Source organism: Rhipicephalus sanguineus, unplaced genomic scaffold (genome assembly GCF_013339695.2).
Source record: "Rhipicephalus sanguineus isolate Rsan-2018 unplaced genomic scaffold, BIME_Rsan_1.4 Seq244, whole genome shotgun sequence".
Taxonomy (NCBI): domain Eukaryota; kingdom Metazoa; phylum Arthropoda; class Arachnida; order Ixodida; family Ixodidae; genus Rhipicephalus; species Rhipicephalus sanguineus.
In genome coordinates this window covers 9,673-19,013 of record NW_023614852.1, presented here as the reverse complement: position 1 = coordinate 19,013, position 9,341 = coordinate 9,673, and the positions used below count along the sequence as shown (strand labels likewise).

Genomic DNA, 9,341 nt, shown 5'->3' with positions numbered 1-9,341 from the left:
GTTCTTCTTGTTTAAATTGTCTATTTCCTTGATTCCTGCCCTTGCATGTTCATCACTTCTGGTTGGGTGACGCACGTAGGCACAAGGTGCCAAGCATTCAGTAAACAATTGTAAAAGTACTATGGGATGAGACAGCGCATTAGGTTCATCTTAAAAACGTGGTTTTATTGTGTTTAGAATTTATTTTAATGATCTCAAAAGCAGTGCTACTTTTACAATTTCTTATTTTTACCTTATGCATTGCAGGTATTACTTTCTGCAAAGGAGAACACCGGGAAACCAAACTCGTACGCGTTCCTGAATCGTGGTTGGGCCCGAAGAATCTGCTGACAAGGTGATCATCCTAAGCGCTCGTTACTTTAGCTTTTTATGTACGTCGAACCTTTCCTCTCACAAAGAATGCGCCGAATGAATGCAGTCAGAGCATAAGAAATAATTGCATGAGGCAATTAATTATCACACATTACAGCAAAGGGGACCCGTGGAAAGCAAAGGCAAAGCTCTTCAAGAACGCTTTCAACAACGATCATCTGGAAAGCTGCATGGCTGTGTTCAACGAGAGCGGTCATGTTCTTGAGAAACGCATCGAAACCATGGCATCAGAGTCACCGGACGAACCAATAGTCTGCTACACAACATTCAGAACTGCGTTCTCGACATCATAGGCCGTGAGTAATGCGCCACTCGATAACGAACTTGATCCGTTTATCACGCACTTTATGCGTAGCATGTTAATTGTATGTTTTGTACTCGCAGCGCCTAAGTAAGCTATCTGTTTTTGTCCCAGGTGCTTTATTTGGAATTCACTTAGGCTTGCAGAATGGAAATAGGAAGAATACGCCCGCTGGTTCAACTAGTGAGTTACTTTAATTGCAAAACCTCTGCATGTCGCAGCCTCAACAGGAATGGTCGTAGAAAGGCATGATTTAGACAGATCAATCCAGTAATTGCTACAACTCAACTGACAAATATGTTCTATCTGTCTGTCCCACTTAAACAAAATTAACACTTCTTGTGTCTTATTCCTGCTTCGCCAGTGACGATCCAGAAAAAAAAAAACTCCGATACTATGGATGATACTATAGGGTTCCAATTCAGCATCCCTAATTAAACTCCAGGAAACTATAATATGAGTACAGAAAAATCCCGAACGCTATCGATGGAACTAATGCTTTGTATCTTTGCATATGCGTTCGATAAAATGTCAGTGGGCGTGGCAACATGCTAGAGTTTTCCGTCATACGTCCTCATTCGCTTCTCACTGACACCACTTCCCTTACCCGTTCCCCGGCGCAGGGTATAAACCAGATATTTATTTCCCATTAATCTCCCTGCCTTCCGCATTTCGTTTCTCCTCTCACTAACACGTTCGTACTCACGCCTTTCTCTTTAAGAGAATTGAAATAAGGCGTAAGGCAGTTGGTTGCATTGACAGGCGTTTTGAATGCGCCGCTGCAGCTCTTTATCTGCGTTTTAAGAAAATGACTTACAAAGGACGTCGTCCTCTTGCAACCTTCCATGAAGCCTGACGTACCTGCTTACGGTGCGATATTTCCGGCCCTGGCTGTGGATACAGGCCCTCTACGACGCAACGCATGAAGGGAAGTTCTGGAAGCGTACCGTCGACAACATCGGCAAGTTGCATCTTTCCGTAAGTGACCGCCATGAAGTATTTCTACGTTGGGGCATTTTGACGCCGCGCTCTATACCTGCTGACAAATGCTGTGCAGTCAGGTATTGCCACCTCAGTACCTGTAGGCTCGAACGCAGCCTTGAAAGAAAAGCAAAAAAGTTTACGTGACGTCTAGCATAGCGAAATCCATAGGAATGCGAGTAAAAGCACACTGTACATATATATTATGGTAATCACATCAAGTTAAGTGAATTTTGGGTTAATTAGTGAAATTGAATTAGTGAATGTTAATTAGTAGGGGTAAGACATCGATATAAATTGCGCGGTAAGACAGCCACACCGGATGGCTTTCGCCTTCGAGTCATCTTGGCCGAACGCGTAAGGGACCAGTAGAAAAACAGCGCTAAAAAGACGGGACAAAGACAGGACACAGACCACGGCGCTGACTAACAACCACATGTGTTCAGCCGTAAATCGAAGCGTCACACAACGCAAGCGAAATACACATAATAATAATAATAATAATAATAATAATAATAATAATAATAATAATAATATAATATAATAATATAATAATAAAATAATAATAATAATCATCAATCAATCATTTATTTAACGTGCCCAGGAACAACCGTAAGGTCTTTGTGCAGGCGCACGCAAAAAAAAACAATAAAAATAAACTATACAATACAGACAGTCTTCAGAGATAAAAGAGCAATACACGTAGACAAAGAGAAATGAACACAAAAGGGGAGGAGTAAAATAAGACACACGAGAAATATTGAAGGGGAATGAAAAATTAGATTGCATATACAACTATGCGGAAAGACGGAGAAGGGAAGACTTTGTACATTGTGCCATACTATGTCAAAACAGTACAAAGCTCGGATAAAAACAATGATTGTGGACTATGAAAAATGTCAAGATCAAGAAAATTAACATTATAGAGACTTTGTATTCTGTGAACGGTAGAGTGTTGGAAGAAGCAGGCGGGTACATGAAACGGTCTGTTCTCTCTGGTTAACTTACGTGGAATTCGAAAATTAACACAATTGAGAAGTACAGGGCAGGATATGATACCGTGGACTAGCTTGTAAAGAAACAAGAGATCAGAACGATTTCGTCGGCAGTGAAGTGATGGCAACGATAATAATTCAGCAGTATTTGAACGAGATTTTTGAGCAAAGCGATGGTTATATATGCTAAGGAATTTTTTCTGGACTCGTTCAATGGTGTTACCGCTGGATTGAGCAATGCCATTCCATATCACGGACGCATACTCCAGTTGAGGAAGACATAGCGCGGTGTACAATTTTCGGAAGGGCATAGGAGAACGGAATTCTCTAGACAATCTGCAAACACAGCCTAGGGTGCGAAGACCCGCAAAGCAACACGCTTAGCGTGAGCAGAAAAGTTTAACGTGCTATCAACAACAACACCAAGATCACTGATCTCATAAACCTTGCATAAGGACACAGAATTGACAGAGTATTGAAATGACACGCTAGATGTTTTGCGAGTGAGAGATCGAATGAATTTGTCTTCGAGGCATTCAGAGAAAGGTATAGATACGTTGTCACCATTCGGTAAAAAGAGGGCTGCAAATCTTACTGCAGCAGCGACCGTCGTTAACTGATGAATTCCTTAGAAAATCTTGATGTCAGCGGCCTACAAAGAGGTAAAGAAGAATTACGAATGGCAAAAGAAATCATCATTAACGTAAATTAAGAAATAGGAGTTGGCCTAATACTGTACCCTTGAGGGACCCCACTACGGCACGTTATACAAAGAAGATGATTGTGCCATTTACCACCGCTAAATAACAATAGCTATTGAGCAGATAGCTCTGCAGGTGATTCACAACCGACAAGTCAACATCAAATTGCGCAAGTTTAACCATAATCAGTGTGTGGCTGACTACGTCAAAAGCCTTGCTCAGGTCACAGTAGAGTACGTCAACCTGTCCTCTCTGAGAAATAGGTGTGGAGATCTGCGTCATGAAACTAGCAAGATTTGTGGTAGTTGAGCGGCCAGCGAGAAAACCATGTTGATTAGGAATCAATGAGCTTTTAACACTAAAAGACAATATTTTGTGAAGAGCCAGCTCGAAGATCTTTGATGTGGCACATAGTAGAGAAATCGGGCGATAATTAGAAACATCTGTTTTAGAGCCCGACTTAAATACTGGGAAAACACGAGCAGTTTTCCACATGCTAGGAAATGTGGAAGTGTCCAGGCAGTTATTAAATATCGTAGTCAGTACTGGGACAAATACTACTATAAGCTTTTAGTATGGCGGAGGGGATGCCATCTGGGCCACATGATAAGGATGGTTTTAAGCACTTAATGCATTCGCAGATAAGATTTCATCCAGCGACAAAGCACTGGGTGAGCGAACTGCCTTAGGCGGTCTGATATCGTGCTATAGTCTGAGGCCTTATAAACGATGAGAAAGGTGCGGCAAAACAGTCAGCGACGGCATGCACTTCTACACCCTTTGAGTCTAGTAGTCTGAAAGACTCTCCGCTTTTGCTGGACCGTTTACGTACATACTTCCAAAACTCAGCTGGCCTGTCAGAAAGCGCTTTTTTCTAGAATTCAATATACGAACTATGATCCCTTTATATAGGCGTTTAGCGAGAGTTCGAAAAAAGCTGAACTCTTCCTTCCACTCGCTCGATGGAGAAACATTAGATTTCCTGTGTGCGCGATCTTTATGCTTCAGTGCACTGATAGTTCAGATGAAAACCAGTGGATATTTACGTTGTTTATGTGGGTATTGGGGAATAAAATTACGCATGCTGCTCAGTACAAGCTCCGCAAGACCTGATCAACCTGGTCTCACATTTGGTTTGTCAGTAACCTGTGACCAGTCACGGTGGGACAAGTAATGATACAGGCCCGTGTAATCACCTCGCTTGAAAGCAAATCTTGGAGATCTGTTTACATAACTGCTGTAGCTCGTTGTTTTGGCTGATGCGGATAATCTTACGTTAAGTGGTGGGTGGAATTTGTCAGGACGTACAGAGAGATGCTGGAGCGGGAAACTTACAAGGGGTTGATCGTTTGACACACACAGGTCTAAGACGTTGCCACTGGAATTGACGACTGAGTTATGTTGCAGTAGGGAATTAAACGCCAGAAAGTCAAGAGCAGGCTGCACTTTAATAATAATAATAATAATAATATAATAATAATAATAATAATAATATATAATAATAATATAATAATAATAATAATAATATAATAATAATAATAATAATAATAATAGGGTCATTCCATGCCAAGTGTCCCAGACGTGGCGCTCGCACATCGCAGATTTTCTGATAAAAATTTGTGCCTTTTTCCTGTACCGCATAGAGTATTGTGACAAAACATTTTTGCTTCGAAAAAAATTTTGACGATCGTGGCGCCCCCTCGAAGTTCGCTGGTATTTGTTAAAACTGTGAATAATAGAAAAATCTGTATAAAATCTATTTTTGTGTGTTGAGCTTCGAAACCACGCTTGCGCTATCGCAGAGGTTCTGTTTAGTTGTCCTATTCATTAATTCCGTAATTTTTGTGTTTCGCTACCAGCTACGTATCTTCAAAAACTACAAAAATCTTGAAAGTTCGTGATTCTTTTTGAGCTATCTGGAACTCTTCCTAACCAATAATAATAATAGTATATGATTTTTAGGAAAGTGTATTTTAGTACAAAAATGTTTAGGGGTAAAATAGACTTCAGATCTTCCCGAAAACAAAATGTGAAATTAGAGAAATTTGCGATTTGTCGCATGTTTGACCGTATTTTTCATACTGATGCGGTCCTAGTAAAAATCCTCGTCATGCGAAGTTTGATAGTACACTACATCGTTAAGTAATGAAGAAAGTCTAATTAAATAGTTTTTGTTTTAAGGAAGAAATAATTTTTGAATTTGGCCCTCCGAACGCGTCCTGCATTCATTTTGTTGGCGCTTCGCCGCAAAGCACGTGTAGCCCTTGCAGCTGACACTCGTCACAGGCAGCGGCCAAGATGCGAGATATATGTCAGTGGCTCGTGAGTGGTCGAAAGTCTTGTGGCGTTGAGTGTCAGGGCGACGAGTAATGAATTCGTGTTAAAATGTGAGCTTGCTGGCGGGCCCAATGGGAAGTATTGGACGCCCCGAGAGCAGCTATGGTCGTCGTTGGCCAGTGTGCTAGAGGGCCGTCTGCAAAAAAAAGAGGCACCGTATACCCAGAGAAACAAGTCTGTACATGTGCATTATTATTTTAAGCATGTGTATGCTAGTTATATATATATATATATATATAAATATATATATATATATATATATATATATATATATATATATATATATATATATATATATATATATATATATATATATACACGCACACACACCGTTTAAGCTCGTAAGCGCCCTGAAGGATAGAGTTTTACGTAATGCGATTGGTTCTCGAAATTAGAAGGAAAGAAGAATGGAGCGCGTTGTTTAGGAAGGAGTATTGTATGCTTAAAAACTGAGTCATGTGTTTACCTAAGTATAAGGTAGCAAGAAAACGCTGCGAAAGGCGCCTCCGAGAAAATTGCGCAACGAGGAAGCCAGACAATAGAAGGTGTTTACAACTGCGGGCGGCCTACGTAAATGGCACACTGTTGTCTACTGCAGCTGTGCATTGTGGCCATATAGATGGGCAGCGACCAGGCCCGTAGCCAAAAGGGGGAGGGGGGGCAGCCCCCCCCCCTTCCGAAATTTTTATGATACATGGTGTTTTACCAAAAACAAATAATGAGAATAGGCGTTTTTCTCAAATAGTCAAGGCTTTCAACAAGTGGGCCGCCCAGAAAAAAATTCCTGGCTACGGGCCTGGCAGCGACACTGGCCTAACGAGCTACTATATGTATGTATCATAAAGGTTTATCTTTAGTTGCCACCTTACTTTTGTCGCGCAATGCTGGTAAACTATTTTCACCGTTCAAATAAAAGCTGCTCACACAAGAGAAACGAAGTATCAAAGTAACTTATAAAAGAAATATTTCAGGAGGTCCCACTCATTGTGGGAATCAATTTTATGCGAAGCAATAAGCTAATAGCCGCTTATGTCGCACTTTGAGCCAAGAGAAAGAGAGAGAGAATTTAATTGAAGGCAGAGAGGTCGGCCTGAGCTAGGTGCGCTCCAGCCTGCTACTCTACACAGGGTAAAAGGGAAAGGGGGAAAGAAACGAGTGAAGGAGGGGGTGATGATGGGGAGAGGAAAGGGACATGCGTATACAATACCACGTAACACAGTGCGTTCGCTAGAGTCTGGTGTCCAGTCCTAGGGCTCTTAAGAAAATCTATAACAAGCCCTGATAGCAGTTGGTGACTCTGTCTGGTCGCACGTAGCTGACAAAATATCAGTCTCACTTAGTGTTGCCACACAGATTCCTGCCAACGTTGAAGCGAGCGTATTACGTTGCGACACAAAAGTGGGCAATCACAAGTGCTGTTGTTTCATGCACTTGGCAGCGCTCACAGTTCGGGCTGTCCGCACGGCGATGAGGTGTGCATAGCGGCGAGTGAATGCAACTCCCAGACGTATCCGGTGCAGCAAAACTGGCGTTGCCTCGGTTCGTTCCAGCCGGGAGGCGAAATCGTACAAAGTGGATTTGCGTCTTGAGTAATACGCGTAGTGTGCGTGTCGTGGGCTTATTCAGGCACGTTGACAACACTAGCGTCTAAAGGGTAGTTTCACTGTCTCACGTAACGCTGGCACGGACATTACAGCGCGGGCGTCACTGTTATCGAAACCAACTGTTGGCCTTGGCGTATTCCTGAGGGACGAGCAACGCAAGTCTATCGCTTTTTGAGCCCCAGCTAGAATACATATGTAAGCGTTTGCGTGCTACATTAAATTGCCGACTATAAAGACGGTGTCTTTCTCTTGTTTAATCGTCCACGCAAAATGTCTCATACAGTTTTTCATTTCTGTTTTCGCTTTCGAGGGTCGATATAGACGTGAATCACCTGTGGCGCATACCCGCATACCATGGGCCGTGGTATGCGGTAGCGCTACACGTGACTGTAGGAAAGGGTTTCATGACGTAGTACGTGACAGACATGTCATGTTATTCATGTTGTTGACCTGTCAGTCATATTATCATATACTCATAGATAGATGATAGATAGATAGATAGATAGATGATGATAGATAGATAGCTAGATAGATATATAGATAGATAGATAGATAGATAGATAGATAGATAGATAGATGATAGATAGATAGATAGATATAACTTTTTTTACTTAATTGTTACGAGAAGTTAGCCCAAGCATCTCTCGCCACCAGACATACTCGACATAATTAAACCCATTCTCTAAGCCTCTCTTTTTTTTTTTCCTACTTTCAGTCCGACTCGGTGGTGTGGTGGTTAAGGTGCTTGGCTGCTGACCCAGAAAGTCACGGGTTCGATCCCGTCCGCGCATAGGCGTGCGCAGGGGGGGGCAAGGGGGCGATAGGGGGGGGCGCAAAGGCAGCCGCATACATTGACATAATAGGGAGGGGGGGCGCTGCGACGAACCTTCGCCCCCCCTGAAGGGCAACCCTGCGCACGCTTATGCGTCCGCGCTGTCTCATTTCGATGGCGGCGAAATGCTAGAAGTCCGCGTACTTAGATTAGGTGCATTCAAAGAACCCCAGGTGGTCCGAAATTTCCGGAGCCCTCCACTACAGCCTGCCTCATATCATATCGCGGTTTGGCACGTAGAACCCGTGATATTATTTTTTAAAGAGAACGTTTCAATTTTCATTGTTTTCCACGCACTCTCTGACGCCAGAGTGGAACCATCTAACCAATATTAGCCAATTTATGTAAATCTAGAGCCCTGACCAGTACGGTTAATGGATGTGATTTTGCAATTCGCCTGCTAATTATTAGACATGATCTTTTAGTTTTGTGCTTAGTTGCCCCTTGCCTTTAGTGTCTGTCCTGCTTAGAATAATTTATCATCTGCAGTATGTAATAAAATATAAATAATAAATAAATTATATTTCGACAAAGTTTAAGTATATCAATGAAAATATGGTGACTAAAAATATACGAAGGGTCTTCTGGCAGAAGAAGCGATCAACAGAGGTCATAGGAATGAACGAATACCAGCGCCGATTAGGCTTGTTGCGTGTACTCCAGCGTGACCTTTACACACATGAGTGCAGAGTAAGTGATAGCGATATTTCACGTGTCGCTTACAGACGAGAGAGCGAACCCATATTCATACTAAATGGAAACTTCAGGAGAAAAAAAAAAAAAGCTCATTTTGCTCTGTAGCAGAAGCTAGTGAATGAATGTCGGTGAACGAACATATACTGCAGCTGCATGATGCTGTTGTGCTTGGGGACAGGCTTTGATGGATCTTGACTCGATGTGCCCTGTATTGGTTTTTTTCTGCAGGTGATAGAGAAGAGGAAGTCTGCGATAATGAAAAAGCTTGTAGACGAGAGCTTCAACGACGAACATGACACGAGTTGTCCTTCCCGGCAGCCGTAGATGCCGCCATAAATAAGCATAATATCTGCACCATCATCGTACACCTTGGACGAACTGGAAAAGGACACGACCTCGGTCACATTTGCCGTAAGTTTCGTCAAACCTGTTGCGTCTTGGCTTGCCTAGACTTACGTAGAGGCGCACTCTGTTTTTGAGGGTCTCACATCAGGCAATAGAAACGAAACGAAATGAGCCAAT

At 42.4% G+C, this 9,341-nt stretch overlaps 1 long non-coding RNA gene across 1 annotated transcript; it reads left to right on the top strand.

Moving 5' to 3' along the window:
* Positions 1-788: 788 nt before the first annotated feature.
* LOC119376842 (uncharacterized) lies at positions 789-9,116 on the top strand. Its single transcript, XR_005180671.2, has 3 exons — positions 789-856; positions 1,525-1,651; positions 9,048-9,116. It is a non-coding gene; the product is annotated as an uncharacterized LOC119376842 (long non-coding RNA).
* The last annotated feature ends 225 nt before the right edge of the window (positions 9,117-9,341 follow it).